This window comes from Aulonocara stuartgranti, assembly GCF_965226115.1.
Source record: "Aulonocara stuartgranti genome assembly, chromosome: 17".
Taxonomy (NCBI): domain Eukaryota; kingdom Metazoa; phylum Chordata; class Actinopteri; order Cichliformes; family Cichlidae; genus Aulonocara; species Aulonocara stuartgranti.
Window position 1 is genome coordinate 15130757 of NC_138953.1, and position 22110 is coordinate 15152866.

Consider the following 22110-nt stretch of genomic DNA (forward strand, 5'->3'; position numbering starts at 1 on the left):
TTCCATCATATATGTGCAAATGTGTTTCTGATGTGGATTTACATTGCATTTTTGTATTTCTGCTATTGGTTCATATGTTGCTATATTAGGGTCACTGTTCATATTAAAAACATGGAGACCTGGAAGGATTTCTGGCATGTGGCAGAATCTGAAGAGTAATGTAAGAGACGGCAAAGACAAAACTCAGAAACTTGAAAGAAAAAAATCTAATCGGAAATTTTCTGAACAAGGTGAGAGCAAAAGGTAGAAAAAATATATTTTTTCTGAAAAAATAAATCACATAACTTATGTCTTCCCTCTAAAGTCCAACCAAAAACTAGAATCATTAATTACATAGTTCCATATTCATAAGCTTCTATGATTTCACTTCCACAGAAACAAGTTGAATCAACTCCCTCCAGCTTTTTCTACCTTTCTGATTCTCTGTAACATTGAGAGACTTGAGTGTCTTTGATACTTTCATACTTTGAACAACTTTGACTGTAAAATTACAATTCTATTTTTCTACAATGATCACTAATATACGGTTTCGTCTATTGGGCGATCGTGGCTCAAGAGTTGGCAGATGTAACTGGAAGGTTGCCAGTTCGAGTCCCGGCTCGGACAGTCTCGGTCGTTGTGTTCTTGGGCAAGACACTTCACCTACCGCCTACTGGTGATGGCCAGAGGGGCCGATGGCGCGATATGGCAGCCTCGCTTCTGTCAGTTTGCCCCAGGGCAGCTGTGGCTACAATTGTAGCTGCTTCCACCGGTGTGTGAATGAGAGAGTGAATGAATAGTGGAATTGTAAAGCGTTTTGGGTGCCTTGAAAAGCGCTATATAAATGCAATCCGTTATTATTATTATTATTATTATTATTATTATTATTATTATAACTCATCAAGAATTGACCGAGCCTTGCTTAAAACCCTCAAATTCTAGAGTGTTCACCTTAAGTGGTGCCTGCCACTTTGCATCACACCTTTGCAATACCGTTAGGTTTTTAACGTAAAGGAAGCAATACCGGCTGATAAAAGTTTCAATAAAGCAGGACTAAAACATTCTCATAAAAGTGCAATTAGCACTGAAATAGAATAGTTTGGTGGGCTTTTTCTTTTTCTTTTTAACTATTTACACACTGTATCAACATAACATTCAGATTCACATGTCACTGTGAAGAATGGACCCCACACAAACAGTCTTTCCATGCTCAAGCAGGCTTTATTTAACACTCAGCAGCTGATTCTGTTGCTTTGGTACAGAGCACTCAGGAAACAGGCACTCCTTAGCTGCTGCTACCAACTGCTCCTCCAACTCCGCTGTCACTAAAAGCACAGAGAGAGGAAAAAGATCATTAGGCTGAGCACACACACCTGCCTCTCTTGGCACACCTCCGCATCGCCCTCACAGCTCCCTGTGCCCCCCCTCCCCTTGTAACTTTGGGTTGTGTTCAGTGGTTGAGAGGAGGTGGTAGAAACCTTAGCTGGATAGTAGGAAGAATACACGATCACACTGGTACTGGGAATTCCACTGCGTATCCTTTAATGCACATTTTCTTCATCAACCATACAAAGCCCGGCTGAACGGCAGCTGCTTATCAAACATGACAGACAGTGTTCATACAACCTGTAACGTTGCAAAGGGTTCTGGAGGGGTAAAACATATAAAGTCCATCTTTCTCCATGTACTCACGTGCAAGCATGTTGTTCCCATAAATCACAGAGAGGGCAGTGGTGCACACTAATGACCTCATAACCCCTTGACTTATGTTACATTAAAGAGACACCACACCATTGTGACTGTTACACCCTGCAGCAGGACAGAGTGGGGGGTGTCATCACGAGGTCTACTAGGTAAATTAGAGTCTAACTTCCATTTTTTTCACTTTGTGAATCTTAGTGCTTCCCTTTCAGCTGCTTTCAAGACTGTATGTTGTTGTTTACCTGAACTCGCTGTAAATGAGATGGAGAGTTCTGTTTCAGAGCAAGTCATGGGCAAAATTATGCCTGGTGTGTTGGAGTCCATTTATAATAAACCAAAGTGTGGTGTTTCTAAGCCAGGAGACACTGTAATGGAGTTTTGTGCACAGCCTGATAATGAGACAGGTTGAAGAATATGAAGAGAAAGGTTGAGACATGGTTCTGCTGGAGGTTTCTGTTAAAATGGAGTTTTTCCTCCCACTGTCTCCAAGTGTTTGCTCATTGGAATTTTTTTCATTGTTAAGATTTTCTCTGTTGTATTTTAGTAGACACTTCACATCATAAATCTTGAGGCAAATGATCTTGTAATTTGGCACCATGTACATAAAATTAAATTGAAACTGGACTGAAATGGGTCAACAAAGAAACAGCAATGAAAAACAACAAATAACCAGACTCAACAGAGAAACAACAAAACAACAGCAACATTAATAAAAGTTAAAATGAAAACATTCAGATGTTCCAGCAAGATGGTCCTGAGTTCAAATCCAGCACCTGGCTTGAGGACTTATGGTGTGGAGTTTGCATGTTCTCTCAGTGTTTGCGTGGGTTTCTCACTAAGTACTCCAGCTTCCTCCCACAATCCAAAGACATGCAATTTGTTGTAAAATGTATTCTGCAGCAGGACAACAACTCCAAACAAACAGCCAAAGTCATTAAGAACCACCTTCAGCGTGAAGAAGAACAAGAAGTACTGCAAGTGATGGAATGGCCCCCACAGAGCCCTGATGGATGTGAGGAAGCCTACATCCACAGAAGAGTTGATGCTGTTTTGAAGGCAAAGGGTGGTCACACCAAATATTGATTTGATTTCGATTTCCTTTTTGTTCATTCACTGCATTTTGTTGACTGATGAAAATAAATGATTAACACTTCCATTCTTGAAAGCATTCTTTCTTTACAGGAGGCTGTGTGAAGGTGCGCGAAGGTAGAGAATGGGGCAGTAGCATTAAGAGATTTGATTGGGTGATCCAATGTAAATAGATACCTGGTATACCAGATTACCAGCCATGCCTTGCATACGACTGAAAAGCTTGTAGAACCACACTTAGTTTCTGTATGTCTCACACTGTTTTAGAGGAGTGTTAACCCAATATACAACTTTGCTTCAGTTCAGTGAGAATTATAAGCATTCATTTGTGCACAGCTCTCTTAAGGTCTCACCACAGCATTTTAAACCAGCTGAGATCTGGACTTCACTTCTTTTTCTAATAAAGTGATGGCTAAAATGTGACATGTAGTCTAAAGCACTTTGAGCTCTCAGTATGTCTGGAAAAGTGCTGTATAAATCTCAGTACTTTACACTGATTGATTGATCAACGGATGGAGAATTAATAAACTAAAGAAGAAAAGAAATTCGAACTTGAATTTGAGTTGAGTAAAGTTGTACCCAAATTCACCATATACCAGGATAGAGACAGACTGATAGAACAGATAGAAAAGCTTAAGCTAATGAAAGAGCAATTCCAATAATTCAGCAGGGCTTATAGCAAGATAATGTTACTTCTGAGATCCACATTGGATGTTCTAAACCCTTTGTGATGTTTATGCATCCACCAAGAGCCAGCCAGGACCTGTAAAATCCTCTTGCTAATAGTAAACTATTAATAAAAGAACACACTCCTTGTGCAGTTTTTAATTGGCTGTGAAGCAGCTCCTCAAATTTACATGCAAATTACTACTTCAGTGAGGCGAAAAATTTTTTCAGTGAGTTGATAAATATCACCTGTTCAAATGCGAAGGGGATTTTTCTCCTCAACGGAACACAAGTCAAATGGCGCGTTTATTCCTCCGTTTCCCAGTCTGACTGCCTGAAGCCAGCATTGTTAGCTGCTGTCATTGATAGTGGCTGTTAGTACCCACTGCTAGAGAGGAGAAGACCTGGGGTCATAGATGAATATTTAAAACTGCTCCCATATCAAATTAGATGTGACCTTGCAATACAAAAGACTTGTGCCCCGTTATTCTTAAAAAGAGCCTAATTTGCTTTCAAAGCTCCACTCCGTTATAAATATGCCTGGGAGGAATGAGAGAAAAATGCCACCACAAAAGATTTTCTTTCTTTCTGTTTTCTTCTCTCGCTACATTCCACAATGCGCAGAAGTAGAACAAAAGAATATGAAGAGAATGCTGGAGAGACAAAAGACTGTTAGGCTGTGTATGGGAAATGGTATTATTATTTCACAAACAACAAGCAGATTTAATCAACTGCTGCACTGAAATATTAAAGCGTTATGGATTACTATTACTTCTACATACTGGCAATCATGTATGGCAATAGTACAGAAGAAAACCAAAATGCACCACTGAACGACACAGGAAATCATTCCTGGCTCTTGCTATCTCTCTGTACAACTCCTCAATCTAATGCACAGTACACGCTGCAATAGTTACACCCTTTTGCACATGCTCTACAGTAAAATAACAAATGACAAAGTTTTACAGGAGAGAATTAAATGTCAGTCATATATATTTGTATATATATTAGAGCTATTTCTTAGACTTGTAAAATTTGTATTGTTGTATTTAATTAGTTTAGTCTGTTACTGTTAAATTTTCTTGGAGCAGCTGTAACCCATATAATTTCCTTGGGGATCATTAAAGTATTCTGATTCTGAAAATGGGAGCCAATCTTTGCACATCTTGTTATATGCAAAATTGTTAAAGAAGCACCTTTAACCTCCTAGGACCGGGCGTCCACATATGTGGACATCACATTTTCGGTTGTCTAGACCAAATACTAAATTTCGATCTACAAGGGCCTGATATCCACTTAGGAGGACGTTATGCTGCCACTGTTCTACCGAAATTTAAAGCGAATGTCCTCATATGTGGATCTCATTTTTCTCAGAAACAAAATCACATAAAAAAAAAAATCCCATTGCAAAGAGAAATTAAAAATGCATGCCATGAAATAGTTCGGGTCTTAGGATGTTAAGGCTCCTTGTACAAAGCAAAGAGAAAGTTATGTGAGTAAAAGAGCGGTCTTTAATAAAACCTACTTCTTGGCCAGATTTTGCCAGGAGTGGCTGAGGTAAAATGAGGTTGCAGGATACAGATGAGAAGTGTGCCTGTGTTGGTACACTTGTCAGTAAAAAGCAGAGATGCCTCAAGTTTTAAGCCTCACTAGTATCCATATGGATGAGGAATAAAAAATTCACCCACTATAGATTTCTTATGATGGAAGAAACTATCCGAAGGATCCAAAACCATGTTTTTTACCTGGCCCTTAAAAAGGAGGGATTATGTCTCGACAAGATAAACAACAGCTTCTGGATGCGGTGGAGGGAGGCACTGGACCATGGACCCAACTAATGTGTAGAAGATTGCTCTGTGTGTGTGTTATAAAGGGTGTGAGGGTGATGCTTTTTTTACTTACTTTTTTTTTACTCTTTCCCTCCATTTGTCTTCTTAACGGCCTTGCCTCAGGCCACGGCTGCAGAATAGATTGTACATTCTGACAGAATCCATTCTCTGTTGTATGTGTTTCACTATGTGGGTGTGCGAGTATAACGTACATTTGGGCTGGCTTCCTCCATCTTTACTGTTTGTGTATGTATATGCACACTTTATATATATGTATATTTTAATACAGTCATGCCCTGTGGCAAGGTTTTATTTCACTTGCCTTCACTGGCTCTCAAATAAACTTTGATGCTTTGTGTGTCTGTAAATGTGCATTATTTCTCTTGATAATGGTTTCATGGTTGTATCTAAACTCACAAGGCCTCACAATTACTTCTAGGCAGGACTACTGTAATTTATTATTATCAGGGTGTTCTAAAAACTCCCTGAAAAGCCTTCAGTTAAATCAAAATGCTGCAGCAAAAGTACTGACAGGGACTAGAAAGAGAAAGCGCATTTCTCCTATATTGCTTCTTTTCATTGGCTCCCTGTTAAATCCAGAATTGAATTCAAAATCCTGCTTGTCACATACAAGGTCTTACATAATCAGGCCCCATCTTATCTTAATGACCTTATAGTACCATATCACCCCATTAGAGCACTTCTCTCTGGCACTGCAGGCTTACTTTTGGTCCTAGAGTATTTAAAAGTAGATCGGGAGGCAGAGACTTCCCAGTTTGGATTTGGGAGACAGACACCGTCCCTACTTTTAAGATTAGGCTAAAATCAGGTGACCCTGATTCCTCCCTTACTTATGCTGCAATAGGCTGCTGGGGGATTCCCACTGATGCATTGAGTATTTTTGCTTCAGTCACCTTTCTCGCTCACTATGTGTTAATAGACCTCTCTGCAGTGAGTCATACTTGTTATTAATCTCTGGCTCTCTGGTCAATCTCTGGTTCTACAGCATATCTTTTATCCTGTCTTCCCTCTCTGTCTCTCTATAATTAAAACTGAATTGAATTTTAGTACAAATCAATTTAATTCCTCTTAGTTTATGTGCATTTTTGAGTGACTAGTCGCCAATCAAAACAATAAAGTCAAAATGGCTCACATACATCTAAATCCTCAACTAAAATTAAAACTGACAAAGTTTCTGGGCCTGGAAAATGAAGCCAATGTTAAAGTGCCTTAACCTTGCATCTTCTAATGGCCAAGAATTGGCAAGCTCTTTGACATAACATGATGTTCATTTAGTAAAGTATGTATGGTCCCAGTTAAGCAGTGTCCCCAGGTTTCTCTGTCAGAGCCCCATTCAGCCATTACCTCCAGTTTCACCAACACCAATAGACGGTAATGGCCAAAAGGATTTGGCTACATCCATCCTATGATACCATTTTTGATATAAACCAGGAGTCAAAATACAATTGTAAAACTGGTTTTGTAATTACAACCCACATTTTTGATTATATCAACTGTAATATCATTTTTAGATGTAACTTTTCCACAGAAACTACAAATAGCCAAGCAGCTCTTATATTTTGTCTGCAATGTTTTAAGACAGTAATTTCAGAAATTTCTACGTTTTATCATTACTTCAAATGTTCAGGAGCTCACAAAGCCCAATCAAACCATAATATTTTTTTGTCCACGATTTTTGTCCCCTTTCCTACTAATAGACAAGACTACATAAAACAATTAATGCTGGTTTAATCGGCATATCCAGTTTTTAAAATTTATTTCCTTTGTTTTGTTTTGATTTTGTTGGAGTTATTATTATCGATTTTAGGTCACTCAAATGTTGCAAAAAACTAAACAAAACCAAAAAGAACTTACGGTTGAATGTTCTTCCTTTGACAACTCATCATTGTCATCATAGGTCAGACTTCTGCTGTGACAGTCTTATCTTGATGTTGAACCAATTCACAGTCCACAGCTCTATTAATGTCATAAAAAAATAAAATCTCCTCCTGTCACTCCCCTCCAGATTTTGTAGACTTTTCGATTGAAAACTGCCAAAAACTTCTCAATAATAGCAATAATATCTCAATAAAACTGAACGGAATTAATTTTCCTTGCAGATTTAACTTTGTGATCTAATGGGAGAAATGGCCAATTTCCAAATGAAGTGCACCTTTTAAACTGTAGAATAAAACCATGATTAAGATCATTAAATTGGATAAATAAGAAGCATTTGTTCAAGCATACAAATAACTTCAATTAGATAATGCTCTTTTCCTCTGTTCTTCCAAAATGTCTTTGGTAGATCTCAGTGCTTAAAAAGCACATATTTGTACTTGCATGGATGATAGCATATTTGATAAGCACCATTTCATTACAAATAAAGGGCTACAGTTTTAAATTTGAGTCAGTCACATGCAAAGCCATTCTGATAGCCGAACCTCCACCAGCACCAAGTACAATTTCATATCAACATGGATGATAGTACATGTGATAAGCACTACCATCATTTAGCAACAATTTAATTGAACTGTATCCTGAAAGCCCTCTGACCACAACTAACTCCTGACTGACAGCCTTACATGCTGTATGGGGTTTTTTCTTTGTGTGCATGTGTGTTGGTGTTCCTGTGTGGAGGTGAATGAGTATTTTCAGAAATCACCAAATGCTCATTAGCACCAATGCCCCAGCAGAGATAACTCACTCAGTTCGGGTACTTTAAATAGACACACCACAGTGATACTGTCAGTCAGACTAAGCTATGCTTTCAGAATGTGTGAGACAGAAAGAGAGTGGGATGGGTTGAGGGTTCAGGAACAAGTGATACGTAATAAGTAACAAGAAATTAGTGTAGCCTCAGAGGGCAAAAACAGGAAATTGGAGTGCTGAGGTAAAAATGATTAAGTCTTGACCTTGGCTTGAGGGGTAGAAAAGAGTCTTGATCTCATTTTAATTGTGTGTGTGTGTGTGTGTGTGTGTGTGTGTGTGTGTGTGTGTGTGTGTGTGTGTGTGTGTGTGTGTGTGTGTGTGTGTACTTAAACAGTGGCATTTAAAACTCATCTAATCCATCATGATATATACCATACTGTAATCCAAGGTGTCTTTTGAACAAATTGTAAGATGTAATGGTGCTATGATCTCCTAAACTGAGCAACAAATGTATTTGGTTCCTGCCCACACTAATAATTCCAAGTCTACCAAATACAAGCCAATTACACCTAAAACATCTCATATCTTCCAACAGACTGTATCTGCCATCACATTTGTGATTTATGGGAGGACAATCCACAGCAGAATTCCAGCGAGATTCCAGTCATGACCAAAAGACAGTGGCATGAGTTTGTGTTTCATGCTCTTTGTGTTTCTTTGATATAGCAACAAATAATCACAAGTATTTCATATGTTTCAAAAACCTTTAGTGGCACAGAAATGAAAATTCAATTTTGGCATTCATGCCACAGGGAAACATTTTGGCTATGGCTGTACATCAACCAGAGTGAATAGGAGAGGGAAAAGTGGTTGAAAAACTGGTGTGTGTATTGATTGTGCTCAACGAGAAGCGCAAGACCGTCTGACCTGACAGAGGAGGAGGAGGAGGAGAAGTCAAAGGCATCTCCTTTGCCATCAGAACTCAATTCATGTCCTATCAACCTTAACCTGATATCATCAGCTACCTTTCTCAGTGGTGATTAAACATAGACATGATTGAGTATTTCCTCAAACAGCAACACATGCTGTACAACTCTTCTGGAAATTTGCTGCAGTATCAATCACAATACAATCTAAATATTAAATATAAGCCACTAAATAAATAAATAAAGATGAGCACACACCAAATCTCATAGAAAGCACTTGTTTAGGAAAAGCATTGAAAAAGTGCTTGTGTGAATGGGGCAAGTTGTATACAGCACTTTGAGAGCTCAGTTATTGCAGTCAATTTACCATTTACCATGACAGCTGCTTGAAATACAGTTTGAAGAAACATTAGATCATAACTTTTTTTTACAACTGCATCCTCTGTCATCTAATCCCAGAAAAAGAAAATCTTTACTATCATCAAAGAATATGATGAGAAACATCCTAATATAACTACAAACCGTAATATTGAGTCTCGGCAGCAGACAACATATTAGCAATAGCTCGACACAAAGATCTACACAATGTAACAATTATACAGTGGGGCAAAAAAGTATTTAGTCAGCCACCGATTGTGCAAGTTCCCCCACTTAAAATGATGACAGAGGTCAGTAATTTGCACCAGAGGTACACTTCAACTGTGAGAGACAGAATGTGAAAAAAAAATCCATGAATTCACATGGTAGGATTTGTAAAGAATTTATTCGTAAATCAGGGTGGAAAATAAGTATTTGGTCAATAACAAAAATACAACTCAATACTTTGTAACATAACCTTTGTTGGCAATAACAGAGGTCAAACGTTTACTATAGGTCTTTACCAGGTTTGCACACACAGTAGCTGGTATTTTGGCCCATTCCTCCATGCAGATCTTCTCGAGAGCAGTGATGTTTTGGGGCTGTTGCCGAGCAACACGGACTTTCAACTCCCGCCACAGATTTTCTATGGGGTTGAGGTCTGGAGACTGGCTAGGCCACTCCAGGACTTTCAAATGCTTCTTACGGAGCCACTCCTTTGTTGCCCGGGCGGTGTGTTTTGGATCATTGTCATGTTGGAAGACCCAGCCTCGTTTCATCTTCAAAGTTCTCACTGATGGAAGGAGGTTTTGGCTCAAAATCTCACGATACATGGCCCCATTCATTCTGTCCTTAACACGGATCAGTCGTCCTGTCCCCTTGGCAGAAAAACAGCCCCATAGCATGATGTTTCCACCCCCATGCTTCACAGTAGGTATGGTGTTCTTGGAATGCAACTCAGTATTCTTCTTCCTCCAAACACGACGAGTTGAGTTTATACCAAAAAGTTCTACTTTGGTTTCATCTGACCACATGACATTGTCCCAATCCTCTGCTGTATCATCCATGTGCTCTCTGGCAAACTTCAGACGGGCCTGGACATGCACTGGCTTCAGCAGCGGTACACGTCTGGCACTGCGGGATTTGATTCCCTGCCGTTGTAGTGTGTTACTGATGGTGACCTTTGTTACTTTGGTCCCAGCTCTCTGCAGGTCATTCACCAGGTCCCCCCGTGTGGTTCTGGGATCTTTGCTCACCGTTCTCATGATCATTTTGACCCCACGGGATGAGATCTTGCGTGGAGCCCCAGATCGAGGGAGATTATCAGTGGTCTTGTATGTCTTCCATTTTCTGATGATTGCTCCCACAGTTGATTTTTTCACACCAAGCTGCTTGCCTATTGTAGATTCACTCTTCCCAGTCTGGTGCAGGTCTACAATACTTTTCCTGGTGTCCTTCGAAAGCTCTTTGGTCTTGGCCATGGCGGAGTTTGGAGTCTGACTGTTTGAGGCTGTGGACAGGTGTCTTTTATACAGATGATGAGTTCAAACAGGTGCCATTCATACAGGTAACGAGTGGGGGACAGAAAAGCTTCTTACAGAAGACGTTACAGGTCTGTGAGAGCCAGAGATTTTCCTTGTTTGAGGTGACCAAATACTTATTTTCCACCCTAATTTACGAATAAATTCTTTACAAATCCTACCATGTGGATTCATGGATTTTTTTTTCACATTCTGTCTCTCACAGTTGAAGTGTACCTCTGGTGCAAATTACTGACCTCTGTCATCATTTTAAGTGGGGGAACTTGCACAATCGGTGGCTGACTAAATACTTTTTTGCCCCACTGTATAAATATGTCTCTAACAAAAATATTTCTCCTATATTGTTCTCACACCGTTGCATATTTCCTTTTTTTTCTTTTTCTTTTTAAATCTTGTCCTTTCTGTCAGTTTTAGCAATTACATGCATCTGAATGCATTGTGGTGCCAAACACACTTTGCTTTTCCAAGAACAAATATATAAAATCTCTATAGGCTCCTCTTATTCATGTGAATCTTTTATCTGTTTATTTCTTACACTACTTCCAAACACTTTGTTCTCCAATTTGTGCCTTTTCTATTGTGTGCCTTTCTCTTCCTTTATATATATTCTTCTAGTTTGTATATATTCCACTTGACTGCACATATTTTTTATTTATTCCTGCTGTCTGACTATTTATATTTTATTCCTGCAGAGCTGGTGTGGAGCAACCATAATTTCATTATACATGTACAATAACAATAAACTGATATTCTATTCTATTATTCATTTAAATTTGTTTTATTTCAGTTATTACATTATATGTGGTAAATGGCTAATGCAGGACAGACGGGGGAAAAAGAAAAAGTAGTGGAAAATTGTCATGATCCTGCTCGTTGACCCAGCGTTTTGTGTTCATTTTTGGTATCATCTTATGTTTTGTGTTAATTCTTATTTTGTATTAGTTCTTAGGATTTGGTTCTTGTGTTTAGTGCTTTAGTGTTTTATCAGCCCTACCTGTGTCTTTCCTCTGTGCTCTGTTCGTGTCCCCGAGTTTGTGTTGTAAAATAGTCTGGATGTTTCCTGTTTTACTTTGAAGATTTGTGACTCGTTGTGTCTAATTAGGTTCATCTGTGTCATTCCCTCATTACCTTGTGTGTATTTATAGTGTGTGCCTGCCTGTGTTCCTTGCCACGTCGTCTGCATTAGTCTGTGTTTCTCTGCCCTGCTTTCTCTGTGTCTTTCCTGTGTACCTTCGTGAGTTATGGTTTTGTGTTTTGTTATTATTAGTTTTTCCCAGTTTAGGTTTATGTTCAGTTCTGCCATCGCCTTGGTTATTTTTCACTGTAAATAAACTCACTCACTTCCGCCACTGTCTGCTATTTGGATCCTCATTCTTACCTCCACATGACTGCTGCCCCAGCCGTGACAAAAATATAATAAAATGATAATTCAGTTCAATTGAATTTAATTTATATAGCGCCAAATCACAACAACAGTCGCCTCAAGGTGCATTACATTGTAAGGTAGACCCTACAATAATACATACAAATGAGCACAACTAGAAAAGCAAACTGTGTTGCCAACTTCTGCACCTGTCAGAAAAAGCAAACATAAAACACCAGGAACACAAAAATTAATAAATGCAAATCTGGTGATAATGACCCATGCCTTTATTCACAACTTGGCTCATGTCACATAATTAATTAATTAATCTGCAGGATTTTCAAGCTATAATCAGCACAGATGTTTCTGTGTACACTGCAAGCCACTTACTTGATTATGACTTTCTATAAGCCCTGCCTGCTAGCATTTTATACCCTGCTGTTATGTGCTGGGTTTTATCAGGGGCAGCTTTGCAAAGGCTGCACCTGAGAACTTTCCTCGTGTGGTAGACCCCAGCCATGTAGAGGACGTGGCTCCATATCTGTAGCCAATCAAGTCAATTATCTCAATGAGAGGCTTTAGGCCTATGCTGCTTTATTCTCCTGCATTCTGTCTCTCCGGTATACATTTCAAGGGACTGGCCAAGGCTGTGAGTCATGAAAGCAATCATATGAAGGTGATTGGTAATATATCTCTCATGTGAGCCCCTCCATGATTGACCACCTTATTACAGAATGCCCATATTTAGCTTGATTCGGTTATATTAGTGCTGTCAGCGTTAATCTCGTTAAAATGATGTTAACGCCATAACCGCATTAACAAGGCAAATCTCCGTTAGCGACTCGGCGCTAGATTTGCCGCATTACTGCAGCCAAAGCTGACAGTACCAGTCTAGTGGTCCTAGTTTCAGTAATTATGCAAATGTAGTGCTTATTAGGTTGGAGAAACCTGCAGTCAGGTGAGACTGAAGAAGTCATTTGGATGAGTGATGAAATGTTTCTCTCACTGAAAATGCTAGGTTCAGGTGAACAAATTCAACTGACTTACTTAATTCAACTGAATTAAAAAAAGACAACTAAATAAAAGCTAATGAAAGAGGGGAAAAAAATGATGAAATGTATCAACATGTCAACGAATAAAAACAAGCAAAAAATGTTCTGAAGACATGAGAGCCAGTGAGAATGTCTTAAGTTGTGTAGAAAGGCAGACAAGTTTGAAATTAACACTGACAGATTCAAGGCTGCCATATCACGCCATCGGCCCCTCTGGCCAACACCAGTAGGTGGTAGGGTAAAGTGTCTTGCCCAAGGACACAACGACCAGGACAGAGAGCCCGGGGATCAAACCAGCAACCTTCCGGTTACAGATGCACTTCACAACCCCCAGCGCCACGGTCGCCCACGCAACGACTCTCAACAAACAGGGTGGGAAGGGTGAGCCTCGTGTGGTTGCTGTTTCGCATAAAATGCCAACTCTTGGGAGGAAAAGAAGATTAACAATATGAACACACGTAGCACTTGATGTCAAGAAAGCAACTCTCAACTGAATCAACTAAAAGAACTTATATGCCTAAATTATGACTTAAACTAAAGTTTGATGTGTGCCATCTGGCTTCATAGATAGATAAAGTTAGGTATTTTCTGCACAGGAATGAAAATGCATATCCCTTTTAATGATACTGCCTTAGGGAAGCATGCACATAGAATTGGCCCCAGGACAGAACCCTGTGCAACTCCATAATTAACCTTGTAATTAACTCACACCGTGTGTGAAGAAGACGTTTTGGCATTTTTGTAACTGAACATTCCTAAAGGCATACATGCAACAAGTACTGTTTTGTCACTATCAGCTTGGGCAAAGACAATTGCCATTAGAGCAATAAAAGGGGAAGACAACTCAGCAGAGATTTACTTGACATATGGCAAGGCAGATGGACTGGACAGGGGAACACTGAAAGACAAAAGCACAAATGGAGACATGATAGACAGATCAGAAGATAGACATACAAAAGAGATCTAACTAAAGAAAACCCACCAGCCCCAGTAACAGAAATTAACAATAACTGAAGACTTAACAATGGAATATACAAATGAAGATCAGACTTGAATAATGAGGGTAGAAAATAAATGATAACAACATACATATACAACATTAGATAAAATGTGTTTAGAGGTTTTATTTTTCTCATGTTGTGTATAGGGTCACCAACACCAAGAAAATGTATTTGCTTCAGGGACTTCTCTTCATTCATTCTGATCGGGATCTACATTCCACCTCAAGCCTGGGTGTCAAAGGATAAAACACAGCTCGCTGAGCAGATAACAAACACGGAGAAAAAAAAACACCCAGCCTCACTCATCATTATTCTAGCACAAATCTCTACAGCACAAACCTGTAGAGACAGTACGATACAATTCTTTACTAATGCTTAATAGAGTGACATTCTTATAAAGTGTGACCAGTGAAAATATTAACTTTCCAGAGGAATAAAACATGGAACAAAACTTAAACATAAAACATTTCTCAAATCTAAAAACATTGTGAGATCTGAACATACATGTGATTGTCGAGTATTAGCAGAGCAATGCTTAAGAAAAGCATTAGATTTGTCAAATGATTTAGTAATAAAGAAAATCCTTTATGAACATTCACTTGTTCATAGTACTCTCACCTTGAGAAATTACCTCTTTTTAGCCTCTTGATTTAGATGAATTTTAAAGGGTTTAGGTGAGTCTGTGGCCATTTTAACTCATTAATGTTTTAGAACCAGTTAGAATGAAATGGCTGAAAAGATGTATGGGTCAGGGATTCATTAAATGTGTTCCTTGGTAGTTCTAATAGCATACCGTGGAACTGTAGAGAAGCTAACAATAACAACAGAGGAAAAGGACGTGACATGGCAGATGGCTACTAAGCTGGGAAAGCTCCGGTTTAAATTTCGAAACATTCCACACAAATCTTGCATGTGTGGTTATGTAAAACACTGTCCTCTCCGGGAATTAAATCAAACAGAAAGTACTCCCTTTGAGTTTTTCTCCGATTATGAATGAAGAGCAACTGCAGGAGATTTTTATGTGAATTACGCTCACACATTTTCAGATCACATGAACTCATCAAGCCCACATAACTAAACTCTAAGTAGAGATGGTATTCTGAGCCTTCTTATGCGCATCCATGCATATGTTACACACCAAGCAATCTCCAAGCTTTTATTCATGCAGCTATTCATGCATCTACATATCTTTCGGCGATTACTTATTTTTGTTTATATAGCCATATCTTTCATTTATTGCAGTTTTTAAGTGTTAAAATGAACAAAAAGGTCTTGAAATGCACACTCTCTAATTTATAAATCATTTTCAAACTCAGCTGCCACACCTCATGAATAAAAATGTGATGTTAGGATGGATGACAGAGACAGCTTGACAATGTTGTTTAACTCACAGCATTTTTAATGCAGAAATTTCTGGTTTGAGCCTATACATAAATTATAAGATTCATCTATCATACATAAAGGAAATGATTGAGCAAAGGAAACTATAATTGCATCTTGTGTGTCTGGGCAAAGGCTGAAACTGATATGATGTATGTGTTTAAAGTGAGCCAGTGGAGGAGATGAGAACTCCAAAGGCCATCCCCAAAATTTCAACCAGCTTGGCTCACTGATGAAAGATAATGAGGAGATGGAATTAGTAAACTGCAGTTGTGGAGAGAAGAAAAGGGAAAGTGTGGTTGGGTTGATGGCTAAATCGATATGTATTTTTCACTTGCATAAATGAGATAAAGAAATGATATGGCGATATAGCTACATTTACTATGGAATACCACTTGTCAAATCAACGTGCATGGTACAGCAAAGATGATCATCCAGTTCTAAGCTTTATAAAATATGGCTTAAATCGCTTTTCGAATAAGGTCCTTCTGCATAATTATGTGTTTTTGTAGTGAGAAAGACAAAGAAGCAGGAGACAGTCAGACTGAGGAAACTGAAACAATAGTGGGGAAGCCAAAAGTAATACAGCTTGAGTGACGACACTGATGCCAGAACATTTCATTTATGAACACACACACGCACGCACACACACACGCACGCACGCGCACACACACACACACACACACACACACACACACACACACACACACACACACGATATATCAACCCAATGTATTGCAACTATCACTGCTACTACTACTAATAATAATGATAATAGCAGTAAAACTAGTATTCAGTTTACACGTGTGTATTTAGGTTTTCCTGAGCACCCAGGCCTTTTTCAATTGTTTGCACAGATGAAATGAAACAGAGTAAAAAAATTTCTTCAAAGTCTTCAAATAAAACATTCCTCTGCAGATGATCTGTTAGCTGTTTTACAACTACTCTTTCAAGAATTTTTGCAATAAGGTTGGAGATTGGGCTATAATTAGGTAAGACAGCCGTGTCAAGTGATGGATAAGTAGTAGATTACTTACCGTCACCTTAAAGGCCTGTTTTACATAGCTCATTAATAGAGATTGATTGATCACATTTAAGATTAAGCATTAATTAATCGTAGGACTTCTTTTAGTATCCTTGCAGAATGCGGTCTAAGAGACACACTGATGGTTTGGAGGAAGTTATTATTTAAGTTAACTCAAAAAGATCAATTGGAGAGAAAGAATATGTCATGGTCCTGGGTCATTTGACCCAGCATTTTGTGTTCATTATTATTGTTATGTATTCTGGTTGTGGTTTTCTAGTTCTTTGGTTTCGGGTTCTGTTCTTCCTCGGTCAAGGGTTTAGTCATCCCTGCCTGTGTGTTCCCTCTGTTCGTTTTCTGTACCGTGTCTCTGAGTCCAGTCTGTGTATTTCCTGTTTTACTCTAAGGGTCCGTGTCTGATGTCAGTGTGTTCAGTTTCATATCCTCCCTGTTTCGTCATGTTAATTAGGTTCAGTCGTGTGTAGTTTCCTCGTTTCCCTCTTTGTATTTATAGTGTGTGTCCTCTCGTGCTCATCACTGTGTTGTCTCCCTGAGTCTCTCTGTGTCCTCTGGTTTAAGGTTTCCAGTCTGTTTTAGTAGCTTCCCCAGTTTAGGTTTCCTTTAGGTTCTGCACATGTCGTGTAAATAAAGCTCACTCGCATCCAAGGCAGTGCCAGCATTTGGGTCTGCTGCTGCAGCTGTGACAGTGTATAAATAAATACATCTTCATCCTTGTCACCCACTTTGTCATGGTCCAATGTCCCTGAGCAGTTATAAATTATATTGTGATATGTATATGTGATTCTATGCTACCGTTCGGTGTTCCACTTATTATATGTATAAGTTAAGTTAAGTTAGTGTGTGTGTGCCCACAGTTGTAAAGTGTCCTAACGGCTGCTTCTATGGTTTCCCCAGGAGAAGTGTGTAACGCCAGACAGCAGCCAGCACGGGGAGTGCTGAGACACGGGAGCAGAGAGCACAAAGACATGGACTTTTCAGAGAAGACACGACACGGGAGTGAAGGGAGAGGACGGGGATTTATTGTCTGTTTTCGCACTGTAAATAAACGCACTGCTTACACACAGAGCTCCGCGCCTGGGTCCTCCTTCCCCACAGGAGAATATAGTGCTGTGGAAGGCAAATGCTTTCCACAGCACTATATGATTTCTATGAAATTATTAAAAATCGTAATTGCTGGGTGCAGGTTTAGCTCAGTGAAATGAGCAGGCACCCATATGCCATACACCTGAGAGTGGACTGCCCAGGTTTGAGTCAGCCCTGCGGCCCTTTGCTTCCCTTTCCTGTCACTCTTCACCTGTACACCTGTCCAATAAAGCCAGAAAAGGCCAATAATTGCTTTTTAATTATTTTTTTTAGAACTAAATGTTGACGATAAACTATATAAAAAAATCAGGTATACAATTCTGAGAAGTGTCTCTGGTTTTGTATTTATGTTAAAATTTCACAGTTAGAGTCTTAAGGAAAACTGTCAAATTCAACAATGAATTTATAACAGATTATTAAATATGCTCTTGAAAAGGCTAACTGGAGCAAGGTCAAGACAAACCTGGAAAAGGGTTTCATATTGGAAGCATTTTTGCATCGGTAATTCTCTGGGAGTCTGTCAAAGATAGACATAATATTTAGTGGAGGACAGGTGGTTGAAAACGGTGGTCGAGAAAAGGCAATTTCCTTGCATTTAGCATAGGATATAAGTTGTGAATTTAAAATGCTTTGTGTGTGTGTGTGTGTGTGTGTGTGTGTGTGTGTGTGTGTCTGGGTGAAGACGGAAGACAACTAACTTAGGATGTATTTAAAGCCATGAGGCACTGTCTCTGTGTCAAGCAAGTGTCTATAGGACTGCGCAAAGAAAACTCCTCACAACTGATCAGAGACATTTGTATCCACACAATGAATATAAAGAAGCTTGTGTATACACACACACACACACACACACACACACACACACACACACACACACACACACACACACAAATCCTATTTATATAAATTAATACCTTTGTAACATTTAGTACTTTAGTCATTTAATTTTCAAAATAAACACAAAAATTAGCACTTACTAATCAGGATTAGTTGGGAACACTGCCATGGTTGCAATGACGGATTAGAGTATGAGGAAGAAATGTACTGATGTGTAGTGGAATTATTTTTTGATACACACAAAGCAGGTTTATCTATTCAGGTACGCTAGAAGGTGGAAAACATGTTCCATCCATTGTTGTCAGCCATGCATACAGTTACTTGGGGGGCATACAGACTACTCAGTACAATTCTGAGTTGCTGCAAACATCAGAAAAATGGACTAGTCCACCACATAATTCTTTCACTTTTATTTTCAAAGTGTCTTTGAATTCAACTGTTGTAGGTTGATCATTTTCATTTCCATCAAACAATATGACATCCTTTTGTTCACACATTACCCTGTCCATATCAGTACAGATAGCCCGCATGATTTTTCCTATTGAGATCTGATGTGTTTTCAAAATGTTCCTTTAATTTTTTATTTTTTTGGTCTCCAGTTATTCAGACTCGGAATAAAACTTGTTAAAAACAACAATTGTATAGCACGGGCTGAGTTAGAATTAGAGCCTTAACTAATGATGATCTTTATCTGTGTGTGTGTGTGTGTGTGTGTGTGTGTGTATATATATATATATATATATATATATATATATATATATATATATATATATATATTAGGGGTGCAACGATACACAAAATTCACGGTTCGGTTCGGTTCGGTTCGATACTTTGGTGTCACGGTTCGATATTTTTTCGATACAAAAAAAAATGTTCATGCCTTTTTAATTTGTCATTTATTAAAATTATAAATATATATTTTAACTCAAAAGTACAGTTTTTAAATTTAACCCTAACCCTTGTGGGTGTTTTTTATTTTGACAGCGAATGCGCACCTGCGGACCACTTATGTGCAGCCCTGGTTATTTAGCTCATCATATCGCAGCCACAGAAATTCTTTTGTCCATGAAACCATAAAGCTGCACTTTCTTTTCGCCTTATAGTCTGATTTGTCATAACTTTTCCGTTTTGTGGTAAGCTTTTCTTTGGCTGTCACTTCTTCACCCTGACCTGTCTTATTTGGCTCAGCAGAACTAAAATATATATCCTGCTGCTTTTACACACGCACTCACATAAGCTCAGCGATTCTCTGCGCGATCAACCTCTCACATGTTTAAGCTGCGGGAGATTTCACTTGTCATGTTTGCATAGTAAGCTAACGATTAATAAGACGATGTCAGAGGAATTGGTGCACAAATTATCATCACTCACAGATCAGTGCTGTCGCTCTCTATACACAGTTCGCACGATTGCAAAGTGAAAGCAAAAAAACAAGCGCAAATTCAAACGCGATTTCAATATGTCACATATTGACAGTGGCTCACCGATGCCAATGACATAATTACCCAGCTACATTTCTGAAAGAATGCAAAAGCATTGACATATATTTTTCCTTCCTACAATAGCCCGACGGGAAGGGAAGAGATAGATTTTGGTAGCCCGACTGAAAAAATCGCTAGCCCCGGGACGTCGGGCTAGCGATATTGCAAGCCCTGTATCTGATTGAGGAATCACTCATCTTTGGAAAAGAGAGTTTATTACAGAGAAATGTCTCTTTCCAAAATAAAAGCTATACTATCCGCTTCTTCTGGGCTATATTCTCAGCAGCATAAGGAGAATCATGTGCTAACAGCTGTCTAAATGACTCGACTAAAGTTAGTAGCATGCCCTTTTGTTTTTGTCTTTGCACTAGGATGATGTCGGCGTAAATGTGCAGTCATATTCGTTGTGTTCCCACTAGTGCTTTCAGGTTAATCTCGTTGAAATGACCTTAACGCCACAACACGGCAAATCTCCGTTAACGAGCTACCGCCGATCGCCCCGTGCATGGGGCTAGATGGCCAACACGTTAACGAGCTAACTGCGCTAACACACTAGTTCCCACCCATGTAATTGAGCATTGCGTGGCACATCCAACATACTGTTTTACTTTAGTCCATGACTCGCTTACCTTCAGGGTCATACGTCACATGAAAACCAAAATAATTCCAAACGCCAGATCTGAATGAGGGTGGGGGAGGTCCATGTGTCTTGCTAGCTTGCCCTGCGCTCTTCCTTCTGACTATGCTGTCTGCGTTGAGCGCTCAGTGGATCTGCGCTCGACAGTGCAGCCTAGGCGGAGTAGTCGAACGCAGATTCACTGAGCGCTCAACACAGACAGCATCGTCAGAAGGAAAGTTGATAAAATAAATTGCAAATGTTGTATTGTTCGATACATATGCGTACCGAACCGAAAGCACTGTATCGAACGGTTCAATATCGATACGAATATCGTTGCACCCCTAATATATATATATATATATATTAGGGGTGCAACGATACACAAAATTCACGGTTCGGTTCGATACTTTGGTGTCACGGTTTGATATTTTTTCGATACAAAAAATGTTCATGCCTTTTTAATTTGTCATTTATTAAAATTATACATTTATATTTTAACTCAAAAGTACAGTTTTTAAATTTAATGTTGCTGAAACAACTAAGTCATAAAAAAATAAATCTATCTGATCGAGAAATCACTCATCTTTGGAAAAAGAGAGTTTATTACAGAGAAATGTAGCATGCGTGCTTGTTGTTTTTGTCTGCTTCCACTTGTATTTGCACTAAGATGATGTCGGCGTAAATGTGCAGTCATATTTGTTATGTTCCCACTAGTGCTGTCAGCGTTAATCTCGTTGAAATGACTTTAACACCACAACTACCGTGGTTCGCCCCGTGCATGGGGCTAGACAGCGTCAACACGTTAACGAGCTAACTGCGCTAACGCACTAGTTCCCACCAATGTAATTGAGCATTGCGTGGCACATCCGACATACTGTTTTACTTTTGTCCATGACTCGCTTACCTTCAGGGTCATACGTCACATGAAGACCAAAATAGTTCTGAATGAGGGTGGGGGAGGTTCAATTTCGGGTAGCGTTGAGGCAGTTGCCATGTTGCAACGAGCTTAGCTTCTGTCTCGCTAGCTTGCGCTGCGCTCAGTGGATCTGCACTTGACAGTGCAGCCTAGGCGGATAAGTCGAATGCTTTTTCTTGGATAAAGTAAATCAGATTTTACCATTATTATTTCACCGGGTGTCCAAATTCAGAGGCTGCATCCACATGAGGACCCGGCCTTTGCGATCTAAGTGGGCCGGGTCCTCCAAAAGCCGGGTAGGCCGGAAGTGAGCGACTGTGAAATTGGACGGTCTAGCCTTCAGAATTACGTCAGGAGCTCTCTTGGTGGAGTGAAACTCTGCCGTCTGCTCCTCGCTATCTAAAGTATAACCAGACGCTGGCGTAAATTCTTGACCATCTCACACTTCTGTTTAATCAGTTCTCTGTTTTACGTTTATTCAGCTGTGTGAAAACCCTGGAGGAACCCTCCCGAGGGATTAATAAAGTTTTATTTAATTTAAAATAATCTAATAACTTTAATCTCAGCCAAACCGATGTACTCACGAACAAATAAAA

At 39.3% G+C, this 22110-nt stretch overlaps 1 long non-coding RNA gene across 1 annotated transcript; it reads right to left on the bottom strand.

Moving 5' to 3' along the window:
* Positions 1-1248: 1248 nt before the first annotated feature.
* Positions 1249-20928, bottom strand: LOC309691896. The gene is made up of 3 exons (XR_014272149.1): positions 20609-20928; positions 14012-14050; positions 1249-1304 (listed from the first exon to the last, which is right to left on the bottom strand). It is a non-coding gene; the product is annotated as an uncharacterized lncRNA (long non-coding RNA).
* Positions 20929-22110: the final 1182 nt, after the last annotated feature.